We start from the raw sequence: 13,427 nt of genomic DNA, 5'->3' as shown, positions 1-13,427 counted from the left end.
GAAAACGAATCACCCTGTATAAGTCAAATTATTTTTAAAATATGCATTTCTATTAACCTATTTTGAAATATTTTGCCTCAATTATATTCTAGCGGTAAATCAACTTTGCCACAACGTTGACTCACCCTGTATGTATATTGAAAAATAATAAAAACTCTTTTATACTATTTTACTTCTCTTGTATACAGGGTGTTAACAAATTTTGAAGAGTAAATAAATCAAGGTGCTAAAGCTTGTTTGGAAGAAATATTTTTGCAAATAGAACATCTTTTTAATACCATAATAAAACAAACGAACATTTTTGGAACCTCTAGCTCCATCGATAGCTTTTAACTCACAGTTTTCATTAACTGCTCAATTAATTCATTGTCACTGTATTAATGGGCTATTTTAGTATACTTGTTCGCACTTATTAAAAAAAAAGAAAACAGTTAAAGTAAGAATGTTAAACGTTTGTTTACTAACCATTTTTCTTGAATCTTAAAACAATAAAGACACGTTTCCATAAACTAAAGTAGAACTGATGATGATAAAATTGAACTAGAAATGTTTCTTTTACTATAAAAGAACGGGACAAAAAGCGAACGGCGTTCTATCTACGCCAACAATTTAGGCAGTGTTTTGCAGTTCCAATGGTTTTTATTGTTAAAAACGCATTCTACTTGTCATAAAAAAATATTGTAAACACCCAGTATAATTTGACTTGCGTTTGACACGTTATTTGGCAATATAATCTTAAAATTTTTCAAAATCGATTATTAAAAATATTCCAATATGACGGTGTCATTGTATAGTTGAAAGGTTGATCAACTTTTTCAAGTATACAGTGAGGTTCTTTAATATATAACAATATACAGGGTCTTTAATTCACTGAAAGCAGTAAAATGTTCTTCCTCTGACATTAAATAATAAAAATGTCTCTGCCCAGAAGAATGCCATGCGAATACAATTTTTAAAACGAATGAGAAAACCTTTTATTTTCTAAATAACATTCAGTTTCTTATACTATTTTTTGGTTGAAGTACACTTTTGTTTAAATTTAATGTCCACCATCCATCACTACTTAATTTTAACAGTATTTTAAGTTTAAGAAAAATCATGATAAACATAAATTATTTCCTATGTATTCCTGAAACATATCTGGTAACTACGACCTTGACAACTTTTGATAATTATTATTATAGTGATTATCAAAGTATAGTTATTATAACAATTTTGGTAGCATATTAACAAATATTATAGTCGTTGGGAAAAAACTAACTTGCCACCGAAGTAAATAATCTGAAATAAAACTTAAAATTTGTTTCTGTTCTGAAAATTTTTGGAAAAATATAAAAAGTGTTTCCTAATAATGTACATATTGAAGGTCATTCCTAAGGCCATTTCAAGAAAAAAATACAATGTAAACTTGTGTCCTAAAAACCGTTTTTGAGATAAAGTGTGTTGAAATTTATATCTATAAAGAAGTTGAAAAAAAGCCAGTCACATAAATTTCTTCAGAAAGTGCTTTTTGGTCGAAACTAGAATTTTAGTGGAAACAAGAAAACACGCAGACACGCACTGAAAAAACAGACTAGACATGTCGCTTTTACCAGATATGTATAAGTAGTCAGAAACCATTACAGTAATGTCAATGTCAATCACCCCAAAGATAAGTTGTACATGTACAGCTTTGGTCAATAAAAAGTTTTAGATCGGAAACCTTATGTTGTCCACAGCTGTAGGCAACAGTTGGTAACTGGCTAACTTTAATGTGATCAGCACAATTGTGTTGTAAAGCAGCATAAATGTGAATTTATTCCTGTGTCTGTGATAATATGATAGAGAAGTAATCTAATGTATTGCCCAACGTCATCTGGAGATGGAATCTAAACAGATTCAGTTAACCATGAAATAAGTACGTAGTACATAAGTTTAATTTAAATTAAAAAATAAGAGTAACTTCTATTTCGATTAGAAGTTTTGCACTTGCTATCTTTTTTTGACATTTAGAGACTAATTGCCAATTTGTAGCATTTTTGGAAACATACTACATACAGGGTGTCTCAAAATTAATGCAACAAAATTTGGTCATAGATTCTTAATACAAATTTTCGAGATCCGTACTTTTTATTTTTGCCAAGTGGCTCCCTCTTTCAGAGTTACATCCCCCTGAAATCTGTCCCTAAGAATAGTCTTTTCTTTTCTTTTCTTTTCTTTTCTTTTCTTTTCTTTTCTTTTCTTTTCTTTTCTTTTCTTTTCTTTTCTTTTCTTTTCTTTTCTTTTCTTTTCTTTTCTTTTCTTTTCTTTTCTTTTCTTTTCTTTTCTTTTCTTTTCTTTTCTTTTCTTTTCTTTTCTCAGAACCCAGAACCCTGTTGTGCGAAAATCATGACATGTGGAATATGATAGTGCTACCCTTTTTGGCGTGGAACCCCCTTAAGACACTTTTTTTTTCGTGGTCCCCCTTATCTTTGGAACCAAAAAAATTTGGTCGCATATTTGAATTTCTTAAAAATTATTAATTCGCCAGATCTTGATATCGATATTGATATTGATATTTTTTTCGTAAAACGCAATGTTTTCGAGAAAAAGTGGCGGATCACGATATGCATTCGATCACATTTTGATATTTTTCTCGAAAACATTGCGTTTTACGAAAAAAGTATCAAGAGACAAAAAGTTTTTAAAAATGGTTTTCTAGCGGATTAATAATTTTTGCGAAATTTAAATATGCCATCAAATTTTTCTGGCTCCAAAGACGATGGAGCCCACAAAAAATTGTCTTGAGGGGATTCCCCGCCAAAAAGCGTAGCACTATCAGATTCCACATGTCATAAAACCCATGTGTACCAAATTTTGTGATTTTCGTAAAACAGGGTTCTGATATACATATAAAAAAAATATTATTGTTAGGGGCGCGGGCGGCTTACAGGGAGCTGTATCTCCGAAAGAGGGGGCCACTTAGCAAAAATAAAAAATACGGGTCCACTTTTGTCTTAAGAATCTGTGACCTAATTTTGTTGCATTAACCTAATTTTGTTGCATTAATTTAGGGACACCATGTATAAAAATTTGATGTTAGCGTACATAAAATAAGAAGAAGAAGAAGAAAGAGAAGAAGAAAATTTGCATTTTTATTATACAATATTAGATAAAGCATATTACAGAATATTTTCATTTAAATCTAAACTCTCTGTTATATATAAATTCTATTTTAATAGTGCAAATTGCAATGTATTTGTCTTAATCAACGATATTGCTTCAATTTAAAAATTGTAATAATATACTTTTCTTAAAGTTACTCTTCTGGATCAAATTAAATGTTCTCGAAATTTCTAAATAAAACAAGGACATGTTAATATATTTGAAATCGTTCAAATTTTTCATGACAAAATTGTCAGTGTGAAATATTTACAATTATGGTATTATTAAGTACCTGCCGGTATTTTTATTGTAAAACTTGTTTTATACAGGATCCAATTCCAGTTGAATTGTTGTGGCTAAGAAATTTTAAATATATAATAGTAAATCCACCTGGTATTTAGCTAAATGATAATTTTAAATATAGATAACGTTATTGTTCTGTCATTTGATTGTATTATTTTCATGAAAACTGGAAATAAAAATTTTAAATAAAAACTTATGTCTATCTAGTCTATTTTTTATTGAATAATAACATAAACACCTTTCTTTAGGAAGTACAATGTTACATTTTCAATTTTATGTCCATTGATTTAAAATGTTTTTGAAAACCCTCTGGATTTAGAGAAATAACTATAGTAGGATCATATTCGATGCAAAGTAATAAATCCTGTCAAGGGATCCAGTGCAATACGGTTTTAAGGGGTTTAGAAATTGAATAATTTATTTATGCATTATGAAGGGATGAAGGGATCAGTTCACATCTGGCACCCCTGTCCCTTCAAAACTTCCTTTATTCTCATAGACTATTTATTTTAAATGTAATTTATTATAAATCCAATTTGTTTTTTAAATTCCACATATACACATTTACCTCTGTACGCGTCACTGTTGTTTACTTGTTTTTTGGAGGCTGTCTCTGATTTACGACCAAGCTCGCCAGGGTAGTATTTGACGTATAACCGACCACTTCGTACACTTGATGCACCTGGGCGACTACAGCTACTACCAGAACACAGTGCGTATGCAGCGGTATTTCAGATTTAACATTCAATTTCATTTTAAATTTGAAATGGTTTATCTTACGCCTCCTAAAAATGATGACACGATTTTCCTTTGATAAAAGACCGACAATTTTTTGCTCTACTTTGCATCGAATACGATCCTACTATAGAGCTGTCACAAACGGTCCGCTAGCCATTGTCGCCGTCAAGCAGTCATGGGAGCTACCTAGCTGTCGGTTTAATCGCCGATTTCCCCGTAGTCGAGCGATTTCTTTTAGGATTTTAGTTGTCATTTGATGCATAATTGTGTGTAATTGTGTCGAGCTAAAAAAACAGCAAAAAATTCATACTATAGTGACTAAAAAAAAAACAAATTTACTGGTAAGTAGCTATAAAATTATTAACATATAAAAACTATTCAGGTGGAAAACAAACCAGAGATATATTTTTTGGACTAGAAAAGAATTTTATGAAAGTGAAGGAAAATAATGAGTTCTAAAAATACCTATTTAAGCTGTTCCCTTCGTTTAAATGTTTGATTTTTTATTTTTCTGTACAATTAATAAAAAAAAACAAGGAGTAATAAATTATGTACTCAGGTCAGCATCACAGCTTTATCATTCAGTATATACATACTTGTAAATGTATAAAAACGTTTAAAATAAATAATAAACGTAAAGTGATACACAAGTATTAAACAGTGCACCAGTGGCGGCTCATTGGGTGACGCAAGTGACGCACCGCTTCACCTAAAATTTCCGTTTGGTTGTGCAATTTAAAATTATTTTTAATTTTATATAAATTTTATAATTTAGATATATTTTTATATTCAAAATGTATTGTGTTTGTTTAATACGCAGAAGTAAACAGAATAGTTGCGCGGTGAACCGTTACCACCGAGATAGAAGGCCTGGATGCTTACGTGTGACGTCATCGTAGATAGGTAAAGCGAAATAACAACAATAAAGTACATGCAAGTTAATTTATCGAGTATATTAATACGTTATATGAGAGATTGAAGGAATTCCTGTTTAAAGAGGGCGCCAGATGTCAACTGATCCCTTCAGCGCACCCCATTCGATTTTATTAATGGAAAAACGATATTTCAAAGCAAAAACCTATTAGTTAAAAGTGCAAATTCCAATAAAGCTTGTATTATAAATTGACGTTCTAGATTTTAGGGAAATAAGGCTTTCAAACTTAAAGAATAACCATATTTTAACAACTTGTCTTGTTCTAATTTATGAAGATTTTTTAATGAATTAAAATCGGCAATTTTTGAAATTCCACTTTCGAAATCTGGATAATTAAATGTTTGATTTGGTTTTGCATTTAACCAATTGCATTTTATACTTTTTAGTAAATGAACCGTATCAAATAGATAAAAGAGGGGGCGAGTTTTGTCTACAGGATGTGGGTACACAATACTAAGTTTATTTGGCGTTACAAAATGACTCCGTTACTGTTTACCGCATTATTATCGGATATCACGCAAAAAACCTTAAACCCTATGTTTTCTAATTTAATTATAACTGTCTGAACTAAGGAGAAAATCATTTCATGATCAATTTTTGGTACAGGACTTATGTGAATTATTTCTTTAAGGTTTGATTTAATATTTGTAAGCATAAATGCAAAAGCCGATTTTGCCAATAAATTATTATTACATGCTGTCCCTACAATATTTCGTGCTTTATAGTCTAAATATGGATTAATGTGAATTTCATCAAATAATAAAATTACATGTTTGTCATTTTCCGTTGACAGTTTAAACACATTTCTTGCATACTCAAGAGATATTTCTTTTTCTTCGAAAGTTGGATCGGTTAATAATGAACTGCAAATAGATGTAATGGTTCTAGGATGGGGCAATATAACAATATTAGCACTTCTTAAAAAATTATAAGCGTGCGCACTAATAGTATGGAGTATTGAAGCTGCAATGAAGGTGTTATTAGAATATCGATATCTTTCTTTACGAGATATTAACAGTTTCAACTGTTCATAAATGAATGATAAGATTCCGTTTTTTTCAACATTTTCGCTTGCATACTCATTGAACTTCAATGAGCTAATTATATTTAAGGTATGATTTATTATATTTGAATTGACTTCATCAGAATGTATTTTGTCTTGCTCTTGGACTGATTGTTTGTCTATTTCTGTTAATAAGTCTTTTATCTCATTTATATTATTTGAAGTAAATGGACTTTTCATATTTCGATTACAAGTTGATTTTACAAATACCGCAATTTCTTGGCCATACAAAAATGTTTCAACATTTAATTTATTATTAATTACAACAGATTAACTAATAGTAGGGCCAGGGAATTCTACTATTTTAAACAATGTAACTTTTTCACTATTAATAATTTTATTCCAATGATCGGGCAACTGAAACGAATTAAACATTTTTACAAAATCATCGTAACTCTCATAACACACTGATTTTTTTATGTAACTCAAAATCTATTTTGCTGTTAATCATTGCTTTTGCGAAATTAATTTGCTCTATTGATTCTAATTTGTAATCTCTACTTAAACGGAATGTAACATGTTTTGACATATACGTTGGACAGTTCGGAAAAATTGTTGGGACAGCATCGGATACTAACCTGGGAATCTTTAAATTAATAGTAATACTTTCACCAGTCCGTGAGTCGCAAGCACTTGAAGAAAATATTATTTTTTCTTTCGCAAAATGTATTTCACAGACCCTACTGTGTTTTGTTGGGGTAAAATTCTTACGTCGAATGGAAGCAACCTATTTCCGACACAAATCATTGCCACTAGGAAATTTAAAAGTAGGCACTTTTGAACCATTTCTATAGTTCCCTCGGCACTCGGGTACACAACACACGTACGGCATTTTTTGTTTTTAATCGAGGCTTTACCACACGAAATCTTAATACGCAACACAACTAAATGCTTTACCAACACTATTAATCGCGTATTTCACCGAAAATATCCTAATGTTTTATTAAAAAGGGATAAAATTACTGGCAATACAAATGTTCGACCTAAGTAAACACAGCGTGCGCCATACTGTCTTTACCTACCCCCAACCCTCAGTAGACCTAAGCGTGTATACGTCATCACGAATCTCAAGGCAACCAGCCAGGCCTATCCTATCTCGGTGGTAACGGGTGAACGCCTTCTAAAAAAACATTGCCTTCGTTGAGCGCGAACATCAACCTTGTACCATGCAACGTTTAATATACGCAAGTGATGCCGATGGAAACAGTCTGAATTCCGTTTCTCTTCGAAGCATTGTTTACGACGGTTGTCATGGCAACGAGGCGGCCGACATGGGAGAAAATTACGGCGTGGGGGAACGAGTGTCGCGGATATTGAAGCAACATTGTCATCGGCATCACGGCATCGCCCATCGCCTGCCTTTAAACAGTTTATCCGAGACGCGTCGCCCAGTGCACGATTATAACTGTTCTTAGTTAATATTTTGTGACGCACTTTTCCTCGGTTTTCTCTCTATGGATCGTTCGGTGTAAATTTTTATTACTTTTAACTATGGTGTGTACACCCCCTGTAATTTAATCTTTCGGAAAGGTCTTCTATTCCTCGGACTGGACGCTAAACGATAATGTTAGTTAATAACTTATATAGTCGGTTTTAATCTCGGGCGCCAGTTTCCCTAAATTTTACGTGGGGGAAACTCCACGTAACCCTTACCCTCGGTTTAGAGTAAAGTGCACAGGTAGCTACAGTGAAGAAAATAAATTCCAGGGTTCAAATGAATTTCTTTTAGGAGAAAACGGCAGAGAGTACGGCAGAGAGTACGGCAGAGAGTAGTTTTCTCAGTGTAGTTTTATTTTAAATATGAGATTTAACAGGAGCTCTACAAAACGATATCAGCGTTTTTGTGGTTTCGGAATGTTATCGTTTTACCTCGACGGTGAAAGAAATAAACCTATTAAGTTTTACTAGATTTATTCAAAAGGGAAAATATTAATACCTAGTACAAATACAAATTGTGTCAATTTTATTCCTACCCACTACTAAGTGACAAACTATTTACAAATTTATTAAACAATAATTTATATACAAGATCGGTGCTAGAGAGACAAAACTAAAACGTTGTAATTCTTGGTTTTTACAATTTTATTTATCACCTTTGAAAAGAAATAAATATTTACGAACGGAATCAAAAACAAAATATTTATTACTCTACAATAGTAGACGGTTTTTAAGTAACAAAGAACAAGGTGAGTTTAAACGGTCTGAAAAAAAAAGAAAGTAAATTATTTGCAGACGTTTTTACTGGTCCCCGCTGATTCTGAAAATAAATCAAAATTTATTCGGAATTATTTCGGAGTTATTTTAAACAGGTCGGCGGTCAAATCTCGGTATTACGGCCTAGCAAGCAATGCAAAATTAGTAAGCGGTATGTGGTAAGCAGTAAGCGCTAGCAATAACCAGCGAAGAAAACCCAGGCGGTGCAAGGCGGAAAAATAGGATGGTAAAACGAGATCGGAAGTATCTTGCCTTACAATTCGTACTGGCCTCTAAGTTTTATACGTCCTGGTGACCGATGTTGTCGGACTCTCAGTATACAACGCTTCCCAGCCTGATGGGTATACACGCCGACCAGGGAGTAACGTACGTATACTATATGGAACGACCCGGAGATTGGGTGTACACGCCGAACCTCTGGGTCTTAGTTCACATATCCCCTATTACTCAGCGTACATCAAGGTGCGGGACACCAAGCAGCGCTGTAGTAAACACGCAGGCTTCGTCAAGATTGGGTATACACTCCGAATCCAACGATTGCTCTGTCGTGCGGGTTGAGACGGCCCACAGTAATTCCACACTTAAAGCGTACAAATCTTTTCGGACTTGTACCCGGTTGGAACGGATAATAATAAAGGAAAATAATTCTTACTGGGTTCACTGGTTATTCCGGGCTGGCTTCGGTGGAGAGTACTTGCTGGCGGTGAACGTCCGATCGGTATTGAGTTCTGGATATGAACTGCCGGTTTCGGGGAATGTCGAGGGCTTTTGTTGCCCAAATCCCCACCGGATTGACACCAGTCGTGGTGGGACCTCCACGTGACTAACGGCTTGTCAGAGTGGGGTATCGGCCGGTCGGACCCGCGAGTGGATATTTGATATACAGGGTCGGAAAGCCCCATGGTTAGTCGGCCGTTACGTGAGAGCGATAAAGAAAGTCATAGAAATCCGTGCGATAGAGGAAGATGGCTGTATTGAATGTGTCTAATAGTCACCGCCCATTTCGCCCTTCCACAAATAAGATCCACTTCTTATTTGTGGAAGGGCGAAATGGGCGGTGATTATTAAGACGCCTTCATTATAACCATCTTTCTCTATCGCACGGATTTCTATGACTTACTTTATCGCTCTCACGTAACGGCCGATGAACCATGGGAACTTTTCGAACCTGTATATGTATAAAAATCAATAATTCTCGCCGCCGGGGTAAAATAATCCGAAATAAAAAGAAATATTTTTAAATTCAGACTTAATAAAATCAAAAATAAAACAGGTTCATTACAATTTGTAGAAATGTTTCCTATGTATGATCCAGTATGTATTTTATTGGAAACGCCAGATGGAAAATTGAGGACAAAAACGATTTTTTAAATTGCAAGAGACCTGTGCCTCATTCTCTCGATATGGAAAAAAGTGGAAGTCAAAAGACAATGTGTATGTTCGGAATTTTCGGAATGAATGGTATTCGGAGTATAAGTGGTTGTGTGGAAGTGTTTATTTAAAAAAACTTTTCTGTATGCCGTGTTTAATTGTGGGTGTAAAGTCGGGCGTGTGGAATAAGGGGGGATTTAACAATTTTGGGATAGTCACGCGAGGCTGTCATAACCACAAAGCTTCATTGGAACATACATATACGGTGTGCGTTAATGTTCGCAGAAGTCCACAAGCCGAACTAATATTTCTATTTTTTATAAAATCTAAATGAAAATCCTTCCCACGAACGTCAGTTTTTCGGAAATATTGCAAATGCAACTAAAAATTTCCAGATGCATTTAAAGCCGTTTGACCTTGAAAATTTGCAAAATTTGCGCCCAGGAACGACTTATGTTGGTAGGCCCTAACTACCATTCAGTGCAGAAATGAGGGAAACCTGAAAAACCTCATTAATTAGGGGGGTGGTCAAATGCCAATCGTTGTCAATCTCTCACATTGACCCAAGCCAACATTCTTCCACCCTACCATACCTGCACAGAGGGTGCCAATCCTCCGTACAAGCATAGATATTACTTAGTCAAAATCGAATTTTCGAGTTTGACAGTGCTGGCTGTGTTTCTGAATCCACACGCGTCCCCGTATACTAATTAACATTAACTATCATCACGTTTCCAACCGCTCACTCTTCGCATATTCGCGCTGTTTCGGACATTTTTCAGACCGCCATCCTGAGTTTTAATTGTCTAATCCTAATACACCTCCTTAGTGCTGCCGGCCGTGCACGAAATGCGGACGGTAGTCACTTTTTTTCCTGATCGTCAAGTTTGACGTTTAAATTCATAGCCAACTTTTGAATCTTCGATGATTTTAAATAACACAGCTATAACTAACTAACGTACTGTTAGTTATTCGTGTTTTTGTTGAAAATTACAAAGTATTTTGAAAACTAACAAGAGTAAGAAAAGTTTTAGAATTAAATTCCCCATAAAATAAAGTAAATAATTTCTTAAGTCCGCCAACGGGATAAAAAAATTCTGTTACATTTTAATGGTGCATCATCCCTTATCAACCTTTTAAAAGGCTTCAATTGAACTCTGCTTACTGTCGATTGATACTCTTAGTACACTCACACCGTGTACCAAATTTGGTTTCTCCAAGTTCGAATGTAACTGATATATTGATTTTTTTCGAAATTTGAAACCCACTTTCAAGACCTAGAACTTCTCAACTTAGTATAAAGATAGGTTGCATTAAATCACCACATTTTGGGTTCCTCTACATGCCCCCGCTCTGTGTCGGTTTTTATGCGAAACACCCGTATATTCAATAAATTAAATCGTTTTTTTTTTTGTCAATTATATAAATAGATCAATCAATATTAAAGAAAACCATTTGATTTTTAATAATTTAGTTCATACAAATAAATATTACATAGCAAATGCATACATTTTCTTAGCCTTATCAACAGCATTAGTTACATTCCTAGTCACATCATCAATGTATTCATTGTCATCAGAACCCAGTTTCCTACCACTCCGTGAACTAGAAACCCAATTTTGTTTGTATTGGATCTTATGTCTTGCTATCGCTTTTAATATTAACACAGTAACATATATAATAAAATAAATACTGAAATACAGAGGAATATACCACAGTTTTCTACCTAAATAATAATAACTGTAATTCGCACTACTAACGCGCTTATCTTCTGCTGCCTCCGTGGTAGTATGTGGAACTTCTTCGTAAACATGGTGGTCAAAGTGGTGACTATCATAAAGATATTGTGGAAACCGTCCGTGATCAGGTGGTCCATGATCAGGTGGCCCGTGATCCATACCCATATCTGGGGCCGGCATAAAACCTTTTGGGGAATGGTCATGTGCCATACTAGGTACATCAGGAGGATAATAAATATCGTCTTCGCTTTTTGGAGGGTATTGGGGAGGCCCGCCATGATGATCCATTGTCATATCGTCCGGGGGTGGCGCATATCCACCATGACTATGACCATGATCATGATCATAGCCATGACCATTATGATCGGAAGGTGGGGCATCTACCTCTTGACCATTATAGTTTTTTGGGGGCATAGAATCATCTCCAACATCTGGTATATAGTCTGGAGCTAAAGGTGGACCTAACGAAGCGTAATTTGGCGTGGCTGGTGCTTGAGGCATTTTAGGATTATAATCGTAAATTCCTTGACCATCAGAAGGTGGAGGTGCAGCGTAAGAATCTTGAACGGAAGGTGGATACACATTAGTAGGAGGAGGACCGTCTGACATTGGAGGTGGATTATAAGAATCGTAAGGAGAAGTGTATAGGTCTACTGGTTTTGCGGTTGAAGGAGCAACGTTAAAGACTGCAGGAAATGAATCAAATCCAGAAGTAGATGATTGTGTTGGTTTAGGTGGACCGTAAGTAGCAGATTCCTCTGACTTCGGTGGTATTTTATTATATCCAAAATACGGTCTAGGGTTGTAACGAGCCTGAATCACCTCACCAACAGCAGGAAGCCTTTCAACTTTCTCATCGTCCACTTTAGAGTGTGGTTTTTTGTAAACAGCGTACTGATAAGTCACCCTAGGTTTATCACTTTTTACATTCTGCCCGTTGACTAGATTTGCATCGGATCTAAAATGAAATTAGCCCTTTAGTATGCAGTACCAAGATAAACCATTTCGTTTAACTAATTACCTGTGCGCCCAAAGGGCTTGTCCATTACGTCTCCCCAAAGCGTCAGGCTTTGTCCCATTTTCTTTTACACCCCAGTGTGCCACTTTAGCGTACTTAGAAATCAAAATCGCGGTGTTGTTTTCAGGAACAGCTTTGGTTTCAATAAAACTTATTAAACAGAACGTAAGGGTAAAAGCGAGCCACATTTCCACTATAGTTAATTACTGTACAATAATAATCACTCAAACACGATGGCCGATCTAAGAAAGAAAACTAACTGAATACTAACATATATTTCATCGGTATTTTACAAACAGCGGAGGTGATAATTGTATTTGTATTAGTGTTACAGTTATATTATCTTTGGACGGACTTCTTGTTCTTTGTCCCATATATTTAGTATTGGTGTTAATAATACCGTTGCTGAGTACATAGTATGTGCAACGTTTCCGGGGACATAAATTGAAATAGATTTTCATAATTCGTGACATTTTTTATTTAAACAGTAATATTCGTGTTGTATTTATTAACCTACTAAATTAATAGTAACCCATAATTTTCATTTCTTTAAATTGTTTCAGATCGTGTTGGTTAAAATCTAGTTAAATAAATAAATAAGATGCAACTGAAATTTTGAACTAGTAAAACGATGGGAAACTTCTTAGTTGACATTGGAAAGGTTCTTATACGAATCACTTTCTGACGACAACTAGATTAATTTGTAGCATTGTATTACCGCCTTTAGGTTGATTAAAACAGAGGTCCTGCAGCGTTATAGAGCGTTATAGAAATTTTTTTGTTAAAACCATTTATCGGGTCTTAAAGTCTTACTCTTTAAATCGCACTTGGATTTATCCCGATATCACTTTTCGTCTTTGAGAAATCGCATGTTTAGTAGTTTGGCTTATTTCTCGATTTTTGAATACACTGACAAAACATCAC

Source organism: Anoplophora glabripennis, unplaced genomic scaffold (assembly GCF_000390285.2).
Source record: "Anoplophora glabripennis isolate ALB-LARVAE unplaced genomic scaffold, Agla_2.0 scaffold418, whole genome shotgun sequence".
In the NCBI taxonomy this organism is placed as follows: Eukaryota; Metazoa; Arthropoda; class Insecta; order Coleoptera; family Cerambycidae; genus Anoplophora; species Anoplophora glabripennis.
The sequence above is the reverse complement of the archived record's forward strand: the minus strand, read 5'-3'. Positions refer to the sequence as shown.